Source organism: Callithrix jacchus, chromosome 14, assembly GCF_049354715.1.
Source record: "Callithrix jacchus isolate 240 chromosome 14, calJac240_pri, whole genome shotgun sequence".
In the NCBI taxonomy this organism is placed as follows: domain Eukaryota; kingdom Metazoa; phylum Chordata; class Mammalia; order Primates; family Cebidae; genus Callithrix; species Callithrix jacchus.
In genome coordinates this window covers 22340708-22362430 of record NC_133515.1, presented here as the reverse complement: position 1 = coordinate 22362430, position 21723 = coordinate 22340708, and the positions used below count along the sequence as shown (strand labels likewise).

The 21723-nt window shown below is 37.7% G+C and overlaps 2 protein-coding genes across 2 annotated transcripts in view; one reads left to right on the top strand and one right to left on the bottom strand.

The window, feature by feature from the left end:
* The window catches only part of FBLN7 (fibulin 7), a 92354-nt gene that overhangs the window by 65348 nt on the left and 5283 nt on the right, over positions 1–21723 (top strand). The gene's annotated exons all lie outside the window — the stretch shown is intronic.
* Positions 13357–21723, bottom strand: part of ZC3H8 (zinc finger CCCH-type containing 8) — a 44855-nt gene continuing 36488 nt past the window's right edge. The window contains exon 9 of the mRNA XM_002757500.7: positions 13357–13926. The gene's annotated coding sequence lies outside the window, so the exon portion shown is untranslated. The remainder of the gene's footprint in view (positions 13927–21723) is intronic.

Sequence of the window (21723 nt, the reverse complement as noted above, 5' to 3'; positions counted from 1 at the left end):
TTCTGTGGAATCTCTTAAAAAGATAGTTTAAAAATTTGGAGCATGGAGTAAAGGTCCCAAATTCTTATAACTAGGAGTTTCCTGCTAAGAGTCTTGTGCACTTTATCTGTTCACTGTTTACTGTCTCATTCCTCTGAGTACAATTGCATTCCTCAGGAAGATGAGTCCCTGGACATGCCAGGCAAGGAAAGGTGATTTTGAAATAAAAGTACGAGAAGATGACATGTTCAATTTTCATACCAGTCATAAATACATATATAGTTCTATTTATATATATTTCTATTTATATATACATACATAGACATGAAATATATTTAGAAATATATTTATTTTAAAGTGCAGAGTGTTTTTTTTTTCTGGTATTGTGATGTCAAACCATACTTAAAAGTGAGCTAAGGTTTCTACTTCTGGAATAGCAGAGTAAGAATCTTCAAAAATACACTCCTCTATAAAAGACATAAGAACACTGGCAAAACAGTCAAAAATCAACTCTTTCAGACTCTGGAAATTAACTGAAGGCTAGCAGCAATTTGAAGATAATTTATTCAAGCAAAACAACTGAATCTTGGTGAAATGCCTGTGGCATTTTAACTTTTCTAATGTCATTCTCTCCCCAGCTCCACAGTACAAGCCTTAAAAGCCCTGCAACTTTAACAGTTATGAAAACTAGTACCTACTAGTCACTGGAGTGAGAACAAGTTTGGAGCTCCTCAAAAACTCCATCTCCCCCTAGAACTCACTATTTGATCTCACAGCTCACTGAAAAGCTGCCTTCTTAGGACTTGTCTTAATTTGACCAAACTTAAGAGCTCACTCTGTGTAAACAGCCTTACCATATGTCAAAAACAATCAGTAGCACTTGTTTAATATTGCAACTGGAGGTGTTACCAGTTAGAGTGAACAAGAGGTTGATCAAAAAAAGAAAACCTGGAAAATGAAATATCTATAGGGGACTTTGAAAAGCTCTGGCACAGCCCTGGGAATCTAGAAGACCATGCATGTGCAGGGATGAGAACATGCCCAAGAAAGACCTGAAAGGGTCCTAAGTTCTCATTTCAGGTCAGTCTGAGGTACTTCTCATGCAGGAAGTAAAGCCTAAGGCAGAGTTGTAAATTATCAGCCAGAATATTGAAGGTATGTTCCAACTCACACACAGAGCTCCTCTATGAAGACTGAAAGAATCACATGTCCAAGGTATTTGAGAAAATCTCTGTCCAATCATGGGCTGTCTTTTAAGCTAACTGAGCACTGACTTCAATGGTCATACATAATTTAAAAAAATACAAACTTTACAGAATTAGTCTAGGAAAAACACTAAACAAACAGCAATGACAATAAGCAGAAACAAGCAAACCCTGGATGGAGTAGTATGAATTTACAAAGTTGACAAATTATATTGTTTAAAATGTTCAATTTTCAGTAAAATATTATGACTTACAAAAAAAGGGGAGCAAAGACATAAACAGTAGATACAAACTACCCCTAAGAAAGCTCAAAGCTTATGTATTAATCTGTTTTCTTGCTGCTGATAAAGACATACCTGAAACTGGGAAGAAAAAGAGGATTAATTGGACTTACAGTTCCACATGGCTGGGGAGGCCTCAGAATCATGACTGGAGGCAAAAGGCACTTCTTACATGGCAGCAGCAAGAGAATATGAGGAAGATGCAAAAGGAGAAACACATGATAAAACTATCAGATCTTATTCACTACTACAAGAACAGTATGGGGGAAACCACCCCCATAATTCAAATGATCTCCTACCAGGTCCCTCCCATAATATGTGGGAATTATGCAAGTATAATGTAAGATGAGATTTGAATGGGGACACAGCCAAACCATATCAGCTTATTAGAGAAAAACTTTACATCAGCTATTATAAATATTTCCAAAAAGTAAACAAAATCATGTTTAAAGGAAAGTATGAGATGAAGTTGTCTAATCAAACAGAGATATCAATAAAGAGATAGAAATTATTTTAAAAGAATGAAATAGAAATATTGATGTTGAAATGCTCAACTGAAATAAATTCACAAAAAGACTTAAGAGAAGATTTGAGCAGGCAGAAGAAAGAATCAGGGAATTGATATTATCCAGCTTGAGGAACAAAAAAAAAAAAAATAAAGAAAAACTATCTGAGCCTTAGATATTTGTGAGGTTGCCATCAAGCACATCAATATATGCATAATGGGCATCTCAGAAGAAGAGAGTAAGAAAAGACAGAAAGGATATTTGAATAAATAAGGCAGGAAACTCCCCAAATCTGATGAAAAACACTAATACGCACATCCAAGAAGCTAAAAGAATTCCAAGCAGGATAAAGACAAAAAGATCCACACTTAGACCCATCTTGGTCAAACTGTTGAAAGTCAAAAAGAATTTTTAAACCAGTAAAAAAAAGCTCTCAAGTATAAGGGAGCCTCAATAAGAGTAACAGGTTGCTTCTCATCAGAAACTATAGAGGCCAGAAGACAGTGGGATAACATATTCAGAGATCAGAGAAAAAAAGCTGTTGACCAAGAATTCTATATCAGCCATACTATTCTTCAAGAAAAGAGAAACTTAGACATCCTCAAGTACAGAAAAATTGAGAAAATGTATTGTTAGCACACATACCCCACAAGAAATATTAAAGAGAGTCCTTCAGGCTGATATGAAAGGACACTAGAGAGTAACAAAACAAGTCTGAATTCTTGTCTTGAATTCAGGCAAGAAATAAAAGAACACCAATAAAGGAAATTGTGTAAGTAAATATAAAAGAAAATACAAATATATATTTGTTTATAATACTTTTAAATTTTATTTGATTACCTGACAACTGCAAAAAGCAATAATTATACAACTGTGTTGATGGGTTTATAATGTAAACAAATTTAATTGATATATATAAAATAGTACAAAAGAGGGAGAAGGGATCAAAGCTATATTGGAACAAGTTTTCTTTGTCTACTATAGAAATTAAGTTGGTATCAGTCTGAACTAGATTGTTTTAAATTGTTAATTATAATCCCTGGGGCAATCATTAACCAGATAACTCAAATAGCTATAGTAAAGAAATTTCAAAGAAATTAATAGACTAGAAAATATGTACTTAACACAAAAGAAGCCATTCATAGAGGAATACGGAAACAAAAAGGACATAAGACAGTCAGAAAATCAATAACAAAATGACAGATATAAAATTCTAGCTTACCAGCAATTACATTAAGTGTATTTGGACTGTTATATATGCATAAGTTTTATATACAAATAGAGTAACCACTTAAAAAACTATTCAAAGAGATACTCTCAAAAATACTATGAATAAATAAAAATAGAATTTGAAAAAATGTTCAAGTAACCTCCCGGAAAGCAGGAAAAGAAAAAAAGAACAAAAAACAAAGATAACAAACAAAACAAAAAGTAAAATGGCAAAGTTAAAGCTTGACATATCAATAATTGTGTTAAATGTAAACAATAGTCTAAATACACCAATTAGAAAACAGTTGCTCATATTTGTGTGAACCTGTTTCTGGAATTTTTAATCCATTTAGTTGATATGTTTGTCTATCACTTCACTAGTATCACACTATCTTCATTACTGTAGCTCATAGTCATTCTTAAGCTTCGAATTTTATTTTCTTAAAAAATGTTTTGACTATTCTAGTTCCTTTGCCGTTCCATATAAATTTTAGATTAACTTGTCTATATACATAAAAAAATATTCTTTTGGGATTTTTATGGGAGTTGTGTTTAAATTAATTTGGAGAGAATTGATGTCTTCCCAGTGTTGAGATAGTGTAAAATTGGTGGTGTTTCTTTTATAGATTTTGGTAGAATTTGCCAGTGATTTCTTTTCATTTATTTTTACTTACAAAGCTTTTGGTTTTGTTGATTTTCTCTATTATTTTTCTGTTTACAATTTCATTGATCTTTACTGTTGTCTTCATTTTTTCCTTCATTCATTTTGCTTTGGGTGTATTTTGCTATACTTTTTCTAGCTCTAATTTATTTTAGATTATTGATTTGAGATTTCTTCTTTTACAATATAAGCATTGTGTGCAATAAATTTTGTTTTAAAAACTGCGTTAGCTTCATCCAACAATTTTTGGTAAGTTGTACTTTAATTTTCATTTGTTTCCAAATATTTTCTAATTCCCTTGAGACTTATTTGATCTCTCAACGGAAGCTTGTTTTTTTAAATTTCCAATGTTTGAGATGTTTCTTTCTTTCCTTTCTTTCCTTTTCCTTTCTTTCCCTCCCTCCCTTCCTTCCTTCCTTCCTTCCTTCCTTCCTTCCTTTTCTCTCTCTTGCTTTCGTTCTTTCCTTTTTCTTCTCTTTTCTTTTTTGTTCTTTCCTTTTTTTTCAAAGTCTCATTCTATTGTCCAGGCTGGAGTGCAGTTGCATGATCTCAGCTCGCTGCAGTTTCCACCTCCTGGGTTCAAGTGATTCTTGTGCCTCAGTCTCCCTAGTAGCTGGAACTACAGGTGTGCACCACCACAGCCAATTTTTGTAACTTTTGTAGAGACAGGGTTTTGCCATGTTGGCCACTCTGGTCTTCAAACTCCCAGGCTCAAGCGATCCCAAGATTACAGGTGTGAACCCCTATGCCTTGCCTTCTATTATATTTCTTATTGACTTTCTTTTTGAGAAAAGATCTCACTTTGTTCCCTAAGCTGGAGTGCAGTGGCACAGTCACGACTCACTTCAGCATCAAACTCCCACGCTCAAGTGATCCTCCCACCTCAGCCTCCCAAATAGTTGGAACCACAGGTGTACACAACCATGCCTGGCAGATTAGAAAAAAGTTGTAAAGATGGGGTCCCACTCTGTTTCCCAGGCTGCTTGCAAACTCCTGGGCTTAAGTGATCCTTTTGCCTTGGCCTCCCAAAGTCCTGGGATTACAGACATGAGCCACTGTGCTCAGCCTTCTTACTGATTTTTAATCTAATTCCATTGTGGACGGAGAATACACTGAATTATTTCAATACTTTTAAATTTGTTAAGGTTTATGACCAAAGATATGGTTTATCTTGGTCAATGTTCCATTAGCGCCTGAAAAGAATGTGTATTCATTCAGGCATGGTGGCTTATGCCTGTAATCCCAGCACTTTGGGAGGCAGAGGCAGGTGGATAACCTGAGGTCAGGGGTTCAAGATCAGCCTGTCCAACATGGCAAAACCCTATCTCTACTAAAAATACAAAAATTAGCTGGGAGTGGTGGCAGGTGCCTGTAATCCCAGTGACTCGGGCAGCTGAAGCAGGAGAATTGCTTGAACCCAGGAGGTTGAGGTCGTAGTGAGTGGAGATCATTCCAGCCTGGGTGACAGAGAGAGACTCCAGCTCAAAAAAAAAAAAAAGTTTATTCTACTTTTGTTTGAGGAATATTCAATAAATGTCAATTAGACCAAGTTAACTGATAGTGTTGCTCAGTTCTTCGACATACTTGTTCTATTGGTTGTAGGGATTACTGAGAAAGGAGTGTTGAAGTTACTTAATACAATTGTAAATTTGTCTATTTCTCCTCTTAGTTCTGTCAGTTTTTGCTTCATATTCTCATTCACTGTTGTTATTTGTGTACACATTTTGGATTATAATGTCATAACAAGTCACCCCTTTTGTCATTATGCAGTGACTCTAGCTTTTGAAATTACCTTTGCTCTGAAGTCTTATTTTATTATTAATACAGCCTCATCTTTCTTTTGTTTGATGTTTACATGTTGTATTTTTTTTCCTATCCTTTTACATTTCACCAAAGTGACTTTATTGTAGACAGCATATATAGTTGGATCGTTTTTTTAATCTTTTTCTGTAAAGGCAGAAAGTAAACAATTTGGGCTTTGTAAGTCATACATCCTGTGAAACAATTACTAAAGTCTGTTGTAGTGGGAAAGCAGCCATAGACAATATGTAAACAAATGGGCATAGCTGTGTTCCAATAAAACTTTATTTATAAAAACACATAGTGAAATGAGCTGGGTGTGGAGGCTCACACCTGTAATCTCAGCACTTTGGGAGGCTGAGGTGGGGGGATCACCCGAGGTCAGGAGTGCAAAACCAGCCTGGCCAACATGGCCGTCCCTACTAAAAATTAAAAAAATTAGCCAGGTATGGTGGCAGGCACCTGTAAACCCAGCTACTCAGAAAGTGGAGGCAGAAGAATTGCTTGAACCCTGGAAGCAGAGGTTGCAGTGAGCCAAGATTGTACCATTGCATACCATCTTTAAAAAAAGAAAAAACATAGTGGACTGAATTTGGTTCTTGAAATTCAGACCATTTACATGTAATTGAGTTATTATGTCTGGATTTAGGTCTATGTTTTTATTATTTGATTCGGTTTGATACCTCTACTTCTTCAGTCTTGTTTCACTGGCCATTTCTGTTAGTATTCTTTGCTGAGTCCTCCTTATCTCCTCAGACTCTTAATTATGGAGTACCCTATGGTTCAGCACTGTATTACTACTCTCTCGCTTTTCATCTCCACTAACTTTCCAGATAATCTTATGTAGTCTGATAGTTTTTAATATCATTTCCATGCTGATGACTCCAAAACTTCTATTTCCAGGCATAACTTCTTGGAACAAATCATATCTTAAAAGTGACAACTTCAAATTCCTCTGACATTTGGGGATCACAATATTTGTAATAACATAAATATAGTTCTAGTCTAAAGGGCCCAAATTAACCCTCTGGACCTATCTTGAATGAATGGCTCATTTCAGAAAAAGGCGAAGATGATGTGGCATTTGATTTGGACAATCCACCCCCTCCCCAAGATCCTTTTTGGTTCCCTTAAAAATGCATATTTGACAACTGGCATTGTATTGCTCCTTAAAAATTTTGGTGTATTTATAACCCTTATCTCATTGGAATCTCAAGTCAAAATCATAATGTAGGCATGACAGATTTTATTTTTAGCTCCATCTTCCTGACGACGAAACTAAGTTTCAGGGAGATTAACTGCCAAATACCACACCACTTACAAATGAAGAAAATGGGATTCAAACACAAGACAATAACAAAAACATGGGGCTTTTTCTGTGGAAACAGGCTACCTCCCCCCTTTATCTGCACCTCTAGCTGCTTCTCTGGAGGTATTCTGGTAAGAAGAATGCTTCAGAACTTCTAAATTTGAAAGACTTGGGTTCAAATCCCAGCTCAATCATTTGCTGAATTATCCTGGGAAAAACTCAACCATTTTAGCTTTCTGGTGTGAAATGTCAATAACATCATCTATCTCACAGGCTTACTTTGACAATTAGAAGTCATAAAGAAATATACCATAAACGTAGGGAATGAAGAAATAATTTAATGGGCCCACAGAGTATGGTATCTCCAGAGTGAGGAAGAGGAGACAGAGACACAGTGGGTCTGTGCAGGGTGTCAGAACATGGGGTTAAGAATGTCAACATGAGAGGGTAAGTAAGCGTGGGCTATCACCAGAGCCTGAGCAGGGAGAGGATAATGGAGTCAAACAAAAATTGAAATCACAAAAGGAAGATGGCAATCTGAACCAGGATGCAGGAACCCCACATAGGGAAGAGGGGTGTCCTCACAGATGGCTGCCTGACAGAGTGTTAGAGCCCAAGCAGAGTGAGGAGGCCATCTGCTTAGAAAAGTGGCCCAAAAAAGGGTGTCAGAGCCAAAAGAGGACATCTGCACAGGCCAGTCTGGCCTGGGGTGTTGGAGAATGAGGGAGAAGTAGGATTGAAAGTGGAATCTATACCAAGTGCAGCTGAAGCACCAAGTGGAATGAGAGATGTTTGTGTGGTGATGCTGGCAGCCTGGTATGGGGTGTCTGAGCCTGGGGAGTGTGAGGAGGGAATCTGTGCAAGACATAGGGCACCGAATTCTGAAAGGGATGGAGGGAAATGCAGATTGGTGATGGCAATCTGACATGAGGTCTTGGAGCCCAGGTAGAGTGAAAGCAGTGTCTTTACATGAGGTGGAGAATGTGGTGACAGGGGCATAGTTCAGTATGCCTGAAGCCCAGAAAGTATCAGTCTGAGCATTCACTCAGAGATGGGGTAGCTGTGGGTAGCTGCAATGGTGATGGAGATCATAATCAATTAAATGAATACATATACTAAAGATATTGGGATCCACAATTCTTACTGTTGAAGAAGGTTGTTAAAAATAAAGAAAGGTAATAGGCCGGGCACGGTGGCTCATACCTGTAATGCCAGCACTTTGGGAGGCCAAGACAGGTGGATGACCTGAGCTCAGGAGTTCAAGACCAGCTTGGCCAATATGGCAAAACCTCGTCTCTACTGAAAACACAAAAATTAGTCAGGCATGGTGGCACATGCCTGTAATCCCCGCTACTCAGGAGGCTGAGGCAGAATTGCTTGAACCCAGGAGGAAGACATTGCAGTGAGCAGAGATCACATTACTGCATTCCAGCCTAGGCAACAAAGTGAGACTCCATCTCAAAAAAAAAAAAATTGGTAAGGTAGAAAACTGGACTGGAATTAGAGATGTTGGTGTGAAATCATGGTTTCTAATATAAGTAGAAATATAAATATGTGTAAATTTATACACACATACAATACACGTATTCCCTAGCTGTGTCTTAAGAAAGCACTAGAAGTAGCAACATTCAGTAGTAATGAGCACATCTAGCATCCAGATACTGGTTTGCAAATACTGTTCTCAACTAAAAGGAATCTGGGCTGCTTGGAGAAATGGCTGATCTGAGGCCTACAGTGGGAAGATACAAAACAAGCCTGAAACACCTCTTCCAAACTCATTCAGGTTGCTGCTGGTAGAATTAAGTGGCTTGTGGTTGGATGACTGAAATCTCCACTTCTTGTCATCTGTGGGTTGCTCGCAGCTACTAGCGGCTGTCCACAAGTCTTAGATACACGGCAGTTTACCTCTTCAAGGCTAATAGCAGAAACTCTGATGCTTCCTCTCTTTGACTTCAGAAAGGGCCCAGCCTCTTTAAAGACTCACCTGATTCATTGAGGTCTACCCATGATAATCTCCCCATCTTTTTTTAGACTCAAAAGCAACTGATTTGAGACCTTAATTGCATCAAATGTCAAATCTTCACATTTGCCATATAATGTAAATTAATCATGGGAATGAAATCTATCATATTCATAATGCCCACATTCAAGGGGAGGGATTATGTAGGTCATGTACATCAGGGAAGAGGAGTCCTGGGAGCCATCTTAGAATTCTGCCTATTATTATACAAAAGAGGAGGGGGAAGGGAACCACTTGTTTTCACTGAAAAATCTTCATTATGCTTTTATAATCCATTAATCCATAATAAACTCCATAACTTTATTTCACAGTAAACTTTTAACTATGTACATGTATAACTTCAGTTAAAAATTATATTTAATAGAATCTAAATGTCACTGAGTCAGTAAGATTCACCATTTTTTATGTACCTCTAAGAAAACAAGAACCTGCTAATTAAAATGCGAGTATCAATTGTAAAATATATTCCAATTTCAGAGACGTTAAATAATGTGTAGCTCAGAATGACATATATAGTAACTAAAAACATGTCTTTTTTTTAGTTTTTTATTCTTACCTAGACAAGTTAGAATTTCTTCGTTTATTTTTAAATAATGTAAATGAGTGTTACAAATTTCACAGGAATCAACAGCACTTTGAAGGTGAGTTGGGCATTTTGTCCCTCCCTACCCAAACATACACATTCTCCCCTTCCTCTTAACCCCTCTAAATGTATCTATTCTTCCTAGTTTTCTGCTCCTTGTTATGAAAATAGCCCTCCCCATCTTAATTTCCTTTCACTTCTTGGTCCATTCGGGCTATTATAACAAAAATACCATAGACTAGGTAGCTTAAAGAACACTTATTCCTCACAGTTCTGGAGACTGGGAGAGGTCAAGGTCAGGGTGCTGGCAGATTCAGTGTCTGGTGAGGGCCTGCTTCCTGGTTTGTAGACAGCCGTTTTCTTGCTGTGTCCTCATATGGTGGAAAAGAGACAGCTACCCAGGGCCTCTTTTATAAAGGCATGAATCGCACTCATGAGGGCTCCACCCTCATAACCCAATCACCTCCCAAAAGCCCTACCTCCTAATACCATCACTTGGGGAGTTAGAATTTCAACACATGAATTTTGGGGGATGCATACACTGGGTGTATAACACTTCCTTAAACCTGTTTCTTAATGTGTGCTCTTTGCAGGAGCTGAATATAATGAATGCAGTTTTTGGTGAAGAGGTTGGTGAGGGGAGAAACGTGGACTTTGGGAAGAATGTAGATTTGCTTGTTGGTTCACATTTATTAGTTTGCCTATGGCTGCAGGTAGCATAGCAGAGAACCCAAATCAAAATGGCTTCAACAATAATGAAAATATATCATTTCAGTTGGCATGACATGAAATCTGAAAGTGGGGTATCTCTCCTGAAAGACTAGTTAAGTCCATGGCTCAGCTGTTATCAAGAATTCAGCTTTTCCCCAACTTTCCTCTCTGTCATCTTCAGCTAGCACTCCTTGAAATCTTAAGATAGCTGCCTCTGTTCTGGTGTCATATTCAGACATGGCAATGTTCAACTTCCTCCTTGTGTACCTCAAGAGAAAAGATCACTTTTCCAGAAGTGCACCAGAGGCCACGTATCCATATTTCAAGCTTATATCAACTATTGGCAAGAAGAATGGCACTTGCGTTATCTGTTGAGACCAGTGGTTTTCAACCTTGGTTGTGCTTTAGAAGCACCTGGGAGCTACTAAAAATTTCATGTCCATATTCCAAGCCAAAAACATTTTAAAAAGTAAAACATTAGAATTTCTGAAAGTGGGCTCTTGGAATCAGTATTTTTGTTTAAAGCTTCCCACGTAATTCCAATGTGAAGTCAAGGTTGAGAAATACAACATTAGACTCCTGTTGATACAACCCTTCGAGCTGGGTCTAGGGCTCACCCTCCATAAAGCACAAGTCACTCACATAGGTGAGGGGGATCTAACCAAAATTGGAATTCTGTTAGGAAGGGGAGCAAACATATGTGAGGGTATACAATCAACAACAGAAGCTACAGAGACACGGGGTGGTAATACCTTCTTACCACCCCGTGTCTCTGTAGCTTCTGTTGTTGATTGTAATACCTTCTTACCACCCCGTGTCTCTGTAGAAGCATCTGTAAGATGCTCTGTCTTGACATTTGTAAGAAGCAATTGCAGCTATTCTTATTATAATAATCCCTTTTATAAGACTGTAATAGAGACTAAAAATATATTGCTTGCTGCAATCTCAAATTCATGGGCTCAAGTGATCCTCCTGCCTCAGACTTCCAAGTAGCTGGGATTCCAGGTGCACACCTCCATGCTTGGCTAATTTTAAAGATTTTTAGAAGATGAGATCTTGCTATGTTGACAAGGCTGGTCTCAAACTTCTGGACTCAAGTGATCCTCTTGCCTTGGCCTCCCAAAGTGCTGCGATGAAAGGTGTGAGCCATTGCACCTGACCTGAAGAAATCCTTGCATGTAACCCCCTCAACGGTTATGCTTACAAGAAACTAGTCAGTGAACTGAGACAATTATGCTGGAAGTCAGGAAACCTATTAAAACAGGGGTCAGTCATTTAACATCTCTGGGTCTGAATCCTAAAGTTCTACAATTGGACAAAGTCAAAACACCAAAAGGCTACATACTTGACCTATATTATCTCACCAATTGATAAAAATTGAGTTCCACTATTATGTGGCTTTTAGTAACCAACCATAAAAAGACCCATATGATACCTGTCATACAAAATTGTAGAAAGAATTCTTTCCATTCTATTCAGTGATTTCCATAATGAAGACCCACATAAGTATTGTTTTTATGAAATTATTAACAGAGGTTTTGCCTCTCGCCTCCCTTCTGCTAATGAGGTAAGTAGTTGATCACTTTCTCCTTTATGCTTTGGCTTTAAAGAAAGTCAGGGATAAATTTAAGAGCCATGATAACCATGCTGGCCAAATAAATCTGTGCAGATTTTTCCCATACAGCCTTCTTGCTTTATTTCTCCTGGTCTGAATTTTTCAGACCGAGTATGATTTTATATATGTTATATATGCTTGAAGCTGCATCAAGGGTCAGAGAGATTTACTTCACAGGAGGAAACCAAAGAGAGCAGAGGTGAGCACAGGGAAGTATGAAGCCTGGCCTGGTATGGCTGTAAAATGGCCAGGTGATAGAGCACTTTGGAAACCAGGCAGATAAATGGCTTTTGGTTCAGTGGGGGCACAGCTGAAGCAGTATACTTGGAAATCTGATCTGAGAAACCAGAGCAAACTGTACAGAGAGAAAAGGGGAGAATGGAAGCCGGTGATTGGCTGGAAGGTGCTCTCATAACCCTATTGGCTGCTTTGACAACACAGGACAATTTCATGAGAATCTCTCTCTTAACTTGATTCAACACAAGTTAAGATATTTCACTGACATAGGTATGCTTGTCTCTTAAAACAATTATTTGAAAAATAAGAGGTTTTTAACATTCTCTATTTGACTCCTGAGTCTGTCAAACCTCTGCTTGGTCTTTTAAGTTTACAAGTAAGATGGGTACTGACTCAGGAATATAAGAATTGTTTTTCCCCCCTTATATATAAACTTTAGATATAAAATTTATATTTCATAAGTATCAAACTATACATGAGGTAATATTAGGAAATAAACTGCTAGACTGTAGTATAAGATTAATTACAAATACTGACAAGACTCATGAAAATTTAAAAACTAAGTATTCCTATTTATTTGCTTTTTATACAATGAATTGCATTATCCACCTTATAAGGTTGTTACGAGACTTAAATAAGAAGTGCCTTGCCCTCCTCCCTAGCCACAGCTGGGAAGTAAACCAATCAACCTAGGCAGACAGCAAAAGGGCACTGAGAGATGACTTGCTCTTCACCCCTCAGTTTCCTGCTTCTAATGGCCTAGGATTTATCCTTGTTTCCTGCTTTCTTTGGTCTTGTCTGACAAACCTTTGCTTGGAGTATATGCAATTCCCTTTCTTGCTTTAGTGGGATTAGATGGCAATGAAAATAACTTTAATTCCTATTTTCAAACAGGACTTTGCTAAGAAGTATCACTAGCTTTGGTGTACTCTGTATGTCCAGCAAGTTGGTAATACTATTACTTTTCCCAGCAATAAAACAATATAACAACGATAGTTTCCATTTCATGGTATTCGTCTAATAATAATCAATACTACTATATAAAACGGCATATTTAGAATCTCATTATTTGTACTTGGAACATTTTGCATTTGAATCTTGTGTTAATGATACCATCAGACTCCTAAAGTTTACACTGCACACAAGTATTTAATCTGACTACAGTTATAAACCAATGAGAAAGGTAAATATTATTATATTTTAACAATAGAAACATTAGGAACTCCAAATATAGAAGTGGTATAGTAAGAGAGATTGTTTCACTTTATTTATAATGGTAAGAAACTGGAAATAAATGTCTAACAACAGGAAACTGATTTTTAAAAAAATCACAGAACCGTAATTTAAGCCATAAAATGAAATTGTGAACAATCGTTGAAACTATGTTGTGAAAGTATTTAATGACATAAAGAGAACTAACTGTTTTTACGGTCTATCTACCAATCTCTCCTCAAACTCCTCTACCTCTTCACCCACCCTCACTCAGCCTAACCTTGCTTCCTATTTTACTAAGGAAATCCAATCAATCAGAAGTTTCTACAATTTACTATGACATTTACCACCAGCCAGCATCTCTGCCATATATGCTCCTCTCCTATTCCAATGGCTGGAATGTCTCAATGAAGACCAAGCCCTTCACTTGTACATTAGATCCCAGCTCTCTGTCCCATCCATTATAGAAGCTGCACATCATCCCAATCACACAAGAGGGCACTCTGACTGAGGAATGTTGTAAACTATTCCAAATCACCAATCTTGAACAGTCTTGAACAGGCATGGGCGTAAATATTCGTCATCTGTACAATGCTACCTACAGAAGAAAACAGAAAACAAAAGCACATCAGCTCATAGAAGTTACCAACTTAGCTGCCCTTACTCCCTACTCCCTGCTCCCCTCTCCCAAAACAAAAACAAAAACATACAGCTGAAGAAAACAATTAAGCAAAAATCCACACTGAATTAAATACCCCTCTTTGGGAAAATTAAAGAACATTCTGAATTGAAATTCAAAAACTAAGATTAGAACTGAACCAAAAAAAAAAATAAACAATGAGACAAGAGCTGACTACCTCAGAAATGAGAAACAAGAAAAAGATTATATTACAAATGAAGACTACATTACAAGAAAGAATAAATTTGAATGGAAACATGATAAATATTATCGGGCAAAAGCAGAAAAGAACAAAAAATGAGATGAAAAAAGAAAAAATTAATAGAAAATAAAGAAAACACATTATAGAGAAAGAAACAGTAACAATAAAATGACAAACTAATCCGAATATTTGGTCATTTCAATAAATGTGAATGGTTAACATTTCAATAAATGTTAATCCACTTATCAAAAAAAAAAAATTTTTGGTTTAGCCTGTAGAGCAAAACCCAACTACAAGAAACAAGAAACAAACCTAAAAATTATTCAGAAAGGCTAAAAATAGGCTGGGCATGGTGGCTCACACCTGTAATCCCAGCACTTTGGGAGGCCAAAGCAGCCACATCACTTGAGGTCAGGAGTTGGAGACCAGCCTGACCAACACTGTGAAACCCTATCTCTACTAAAAATACAAAAAAAAATAGCTGGGCATGGTGGCGTGCGCCTGTAGTCCCAGCTACTCAGGAGGCTGAGGCAGGAGAATTGCCTGAACCTGGGAGGCAGAGGTAGCAGTGAGCAGAGATCATGCCACTTCACTCAGGCCTAGACAACAAACGGAGACTCCATCTCAAAAAAAAAAAAAAAAGAAGAGAAAATAAAAGCTAAAAATAAAGTGATGAGTGAATGAATATTAAAAGCAAATGGAAACAAATTTTCAAGTTGCAGTACAGAATCTGAAACCACATCAATGAACTTTTTATTCTGTTACATTAAAATCCATTGGTCTTTGTATGTTGGATGGATGCTTTATGCATGTATAATTGTTTTATTTGGAAAGTATCAGTCTACTCATCTATGCAGATCTTCCACATGTTTCATTACATAGTACAGTGTTTTAAAAAATCACATTCTTTAATGAATCTTGCCAAAAAAGTCTTGAGGTACAGGAAAGCTTTCAAGGTCACAGGGACAGATCAAATGTTCTAAAAAATTATAATTTTTGCTTAAAAGCTTGAATTTTATCGTTAACAACAAGTATTTTCAGTTGTCCTCAAAGTTCAGGGTCACTCTGATCATTTGTGAAAAAGTTGCTGTCAAACATCTACATCTGAAAAAACACTGCCCCTCAGTTTTGATTGATTGTTTGGGTTTGGGTTTGTATGTGTGTCTGGTTTCTTGTGTTTTGTTTTGTTTTTGGTAGAGACAGGGTCTTGTTGTGTTACCCAGGCTGGACCTGAATTCAAACTCCTGCCTCCACCTCCCAAGCAGCTGGGATTACAGGCTCATACCAGCACACCCAGCTCTCAGTTGTTCTTTCAAGTAAAAATAGCAGTCATGAAAAACAACTCATTCAGCTTGTAACTCAGTTAACAGCACACACACTTTTCTTTAGGAATACAGTTGCAGAAGTACTTTATATATCTTCCCATTCTGCTAGGCATAATGTTGAAAAGACTGTATCAAATGAGGTTTAATAACATTAATAATTGTTACTGCTTCATCAAGGACATTCTTAAATGAACCTTTCCCCAAAGGTAGATGTTTTCAGAAGGGAACTCTACTCAAGGTTTAGAAACCAGGCAGTCTCAATGGAACATAAACTCTTCTAGTGGAAATGCCTCTACTGTTTGCCCTATTGAGTATGGTGCTTTCTTATTAAGGTATATTTTATCATGTTTAAAAAAGTATCCCCCCCAATGATCTTCATGTAGAAAACCTCAACACACAAAAATCAGGTGTATTTCTACACACTAACAATGAACAATCTAAAAAGGAAATTAAAACAATTCAATTTACAGTAGTCAAAAAGAATAAAATACAGTTGACTCTTGAACAACAGAAGTTTGAACTGTATGAATCCACTTATATATAGATGTTTTTCAATACATACAATGGAACATTTTTTGAAGATTTGCTCCAATTTGTAAAAATATATATACAGATAGAATCTATTTATGTGTTAATCATCTGTTTATGTTATTGGTAAGGCTTCCTGTCAACAGCAGGCTATTAATTGTTATGATTTTGAGGAGTGAAAAGTTATATGCAGATTTTTGACTGCACAAAGGTTCAGTAACCCTAATTTCTCTGTTGTTCAAGGGCCAAATGTACTTAGGAATTAATTTAACAAAGGAGGTGAAACTTGTATAAAAACAATAAAACATTGCTGAAAAAAAATCAAAGGCACATAAATAATTAAAAGACACCCCATGTTAATGGACTGGAAGATAATACTGTTAAGATGTTATTACTACTCAAAGCAAACTACGTATTCAATGCAATCTCTATCAACTTCAAATTGATGTTTCTTTCCAGAAATAGAATAATCCATCTCAAAATTCATATGGAATATCAAGGGACAAATAGCCTAGAAATTTTTTGAAAAAGAACCAATTTGAGGGACTCACATTTCCTGAGTTCAAGTTAATACGAAGTGATAGTAATCAAAACGGAGTGCTAAAAGCACAAAAGACAGACATATAGAGCAATGGAACAGAATAGAGAGGCTAGAAATAAACCCTCACATCTATGGTAAATAACTGCTGACAAAAGTACCAAACATTCAGTGAAGGAAGGACAGTCTTTCAACAATGATGCTAGGGAAACTGGATGTCCTCATGAAAAATAATGAAGTTGGACCACTGTTTTAGACAACATACACAAAATAAACCAAAAACCTAAATGTAAGAGCTAAACCTATAAAGCTCCTAGAGGAAAACATAAGGGAAAGTCTTCACAACACTGGATTTGAACATAATTTCTTGGATATGACATCAAAGGCACAGATAATAAAAGAAAAAATAGATTAAAATTGGACTTCACGAAAATTAACTATTGGGACATCAAAGAACACTATCAACAGAATAAAAAGACAACCTACAGAATGGGAGTAAATACTTGCAAATCATATATCTCATTAGTGATTAACACCCAGAATCTATAGAGAACTCTTAAAACTCAACAACAAAAAAGGAAGTAACCCAATTCAAAAATGGGAAAAGACTTGAATAGACATTTCTCCAAAGATTATATGAATGGCCAATAAACAGACGGTCAACATCACTAACTGCATATCAAAACCATGAGATGCTACCTCACATCAAGATGACTATTCTTTAAAAACACACATACAACAGGCTGGGCGTGGTGGCTCATCCCTGTAATCCCAGCACTTTGGGAGGCCAAGATGGGTAGATCGCTTGAGGTCAGGAGTTCGAGATCAGCCTGGCCAACACGGTGAAACCCCATCTCTACTAAAATACAAAAATTAGTGGGGTGTGTTGGTACCTCTGTAATCCCAGCTACTCAGGAGAGTGAGGCGAGAAAATCACTTGAACTCCGGAGGCAGAGGTTGCAGTGAGCTGAGATCAAGCCACTGTACTCAAACCTGGGTGAGAGAACAACCACGTCTCAAAACAAAATACATATACAACAAATAGAGTAAGTGTTGACCAGGATATGGAGAAATTGAAGGAGACTTTGTGCATTATTGGTGGGGATGTAAAATGATACAGCCACTGCAGAAAACAGGCACAAACAATCCTCTGACCTCAGCTTCCCAAGTAGCTGGGACTACAGGCATGCACCACCATACCCAGTTAATTTTTGTATTTTTTGTAGAGGTAGGGTTTCACCATGTTGCTCCAGCTGGTCTCAAACTGCTGGGCTCAAGTGATCTGCCTGCCTCAGACTCCAAAATTATTGGGTTTACAGGTGTGAGCCACCATACTTGGCCCAAGCTTTGTTCTTTTTGCTCAGGACTGCCTTAGCTATTCGGGATCTTTTTTTGTTCTGTATGAATTTTAAAATACATTTTTCTAGTTCTATAAAGAATGTTATTGGGAGTTTGATAGGAATAGCACTGAATCTGTAAATTGATTTTGGTAGTATGGCCATTTTAATAATACTGATGCTTCCTATCCATGAACATGGAATATTTTTCCATTTGTTTGTCATCTGATTTCTTTGAGCTGTGTTCTGTAATTCTTGTTGTAGAGGCCTCTTTGGTTAGCTATATTTTTGTTGCGGTTATTGTGAATGGGACTGCATTCTTGATTTGGCTCTCTGCTTGGCTGTCGTTGGTATATAGGAATGGTACACCTACAGAATCAAAATGCTACACCTATAAAAATCAGCAATCTTTGTACATTGATTTTATATCCTGAAACTCTGCTGAAGCTATTTATTAGATCCAGGAACCTCTAGGCAGAGACGACAGGGTTTTTTAGGTATAGAACCATGTCATCGGGAACGATCCAAGATGGCCGATCGCTAACATCCCGGGATTGCAGCTCTCAGGGAAGGCGCGGAGAACTAGAGGACGCCACACTTTCAGACAAAGTCTGGTCGCTCACGGAGCAGAAGATCCCCCAGTGGTGGAAACACACGGGTTGCCAGTGCGACTCTCGTGGTCGGCGCAGCGGTTCCGCCGGCACCTTGGGGCAGCAGCGCTTGGCGCAGAGTAAACGGGACTGGTTCCCCTTCTGACCGAGGTTTGGAGTCCTGGGAAGGCAGGGTCGCCTACTACGGACACAAGAAGGAAGCCAGACAGGAGAATCCTGGGCAGAAAAGCACCATCAGTTTTAACGCCGCTGCTCTGGCCCTGGGAACTAACAACCTGGACATCCACTCAAGAGACCTAATCTGAAAGTTGGTAACTTCAAAGACGACAGGAGGATAAATTTACAATGACGGGAAGAAACCAGCGTAAAAAAGCTGAGAATATTCAAAGTCAGAACGCCTCTCCCTCTAAAGATGATCACAGTTCCACATCAACAATGGAACAAGGCTTGATGGAGAACGAGCACCTCCTGATGACAGAATCACTCTTCAAGGAATGGATAATAACAAACTTCGGTGAGTTAAAAGAACACGTTGTAGCCCAAGGTAAAGAAACTAGGAACTTTGAAAAAAGGTTTGATGAAATCCTATTGAGAATAGACAACTTAGAGAGGAGTATGAGTGAATTAATGGAACTGAAGAATACAATACAGGAACTCCGAGAAGTATGCACAGGTTTAAACACTCGAATTGTTCAAGCAGAAGAAGGGATATCAGAGGTCAAAGTCCAACTTCATGAAATAAAACGTGAAGAAAAGATTAGAGAAAAAAGGATAAAAAGGAACGAGCAAAGTCTCCAAGAAATGTGGGACTATGTGAAAAGACCAAATTTACGTTTGATAGGTGTACCTGAATGCGACGGAGAGAATGAATCCAAGCTGGAAAATACCCTTCAGGACATTATTCAGGAAAATTTTCCTAAACTAGCAAAGCAGGTCAACATTCAACCCCAGGTAATACAGAGAACACCACAAAGATATTCCTCAAGAGCAACCCCAAGGCACATAATCGTTAGATTCACCAGGGTTGAAACGAAGGAGAGGATACTAAGGGCAGCCAGAGAGAAAGGTCAGATAACCCACAAAGGCAAGCCTATCAGACTTACAGCAGATCTCTTGGCAGAAACTCTACAGGCCAGAAGAGAGTGGGGGCCAATATTCAACATCCTCAAAGAACAGAACCTTCAGCCCAGAATTTCATATCCAGCCAAACTAAGCTTCACAACTGAAGGAAAAATAAAATCTTTTATGAACAAGCAAGAACTCAGATTTTATTACCACCAGGCCTGCTTTACAAGAGCTTCTGAAAGAAGCATTACACACAGAAAGAAACAACCAGTATTAGCCTTTCTAAAAATACACCAAAAAGTAAAGAGCACCAACATAAAGAAGAATTTACACCAATGAATGGATAAAACAGCCAGTTAACATCAAATGGCAGTAACCCTAAATTTAAATGGACTAAATTCCCAATCAAAAGACACAGCCAAAACCCAACGGCATGTTACATCCAGACCTGTTTCACATGCAAGGATACACAAAGACTCAAAACAAAGGGATGGAGAAAGATTTACCAACCAAATGGAGAGCAAAAATAAATAATAAATAAATAAAAAGCAGGAGTTGCAATTCTTGTATCGGATAAAATAGATTTTAAAGCAACAAAGATATAGTGGTAAAAGGATCAATGCAACAACAAGAGCTAACGATCCTAACACCCAGATAGGAGACTTAGATTCAATGAGACAGAAAATTAATAAGGATATCAAGGACTCGAACTCAGATCCAGAACAAGTAAACTTAATAAATATTTATAGAGCTCTCCACTTCAAATACACAAAATATACATTCTTGTGAATACCACATCACACCTACCCATTAGTTTAAATGAAACATTGATTGGCCATTATTAATACCCAATTTTTTTCAAAATAAAGCAATATTTCCATTTACTCTCCCTCTTTCTCTTCCTCTTTCTTCCTCTCCTTTACTTATTATTATTTTTTCTTTCCTTCTCTCAAAAAAAGAGAAATCAACTTGTAAACCTCTAGATCCAGGTAGGCAATGTCTCTTTCATTGCTTGATTTCCTTTCTTCCCTTCCCTCCCTCCCTCCCTCCCTCCCCGCTTCCTCCCTTCCTTCCTTCCTTCATCCCTTCCTTCCTCCCTACCGTCCTTCTTCCCTTCCTTCCTGCCTTCCTACCCCCCCCCCAAAAAAAAAAAAAAAAAGAACCATGTCATCTGTGAACAAACAGTTTGACTTTCCTCTCTTCCTATTTGGATGCCTTTTACTTCTCTTACCTGACTGCTCTGGCTAGGACTTCCAGTATTATATTGAACAGGAGTGGTGAGAGAGGGCATGAGAGAGAGCATCCTTGTCTTAATACAGTTTTAAAAAGGGAATGATTCCAGCTTCTGCCCATTCAGTATGATGGTGGCTGTGAGCTGTTCATAAATGGCTCTTTTTTGAGGTATGCTCCTTCAGTGATTAATTGGTCAAGGGTTTTTAACATGAAGGAATGTTGAATTTTATCAAAAGCCTTTTCTGCATCTATTGAGATGCTAGGTGGTTGTTTTTAATTTTATGTGGTGAACCACAATTATTGATTTGTTTATGTTGAACCAAATTTGCATCCCAAGAATAGTCTTCCTGATCATGGTGAATTAGCTTTTTGATGTGCTGCTGGATTTGATTTGCTAATTTTTTGTGGAGGATTTTTACATCCATGTTCATCAAGGATATCAGCCTGAAGTTAGTTTGTTTTGTTTTGTGTGTGTGTGTATGTGTGTGTGTGTGTGTGTGTCTCCCAAATTTTGGTATAGGGATGATGCTGGCCTCATAAAATGAGTTTGGGAGGAGCCCTTCCTCCTCAATTTTTGGAAAAGTTTCAGTATGAATGTAACAGCTTTTCCTTACACATCTGGTAGAATTCAGCTGTGAAAGTGTCTGGTCCTGCTCTTTTACTAGTTGATAGGCTTTTTACTACTCATTCAATTTTGGAACTCACTATTAGTCTGTTCAGGGATTCAATCTCTTCCTGATTCAAACTTGGGAGGTTCTATGTTTCCAGGAATTTATCAATTTCTTCTAGATTTTCTAGCTTGTAGGTATAGAGGTATTCATAATATTTGCTGGGGGGTTTTGGATTTTTGTTGGATCAGTGGTGATGTCCCCTTTGT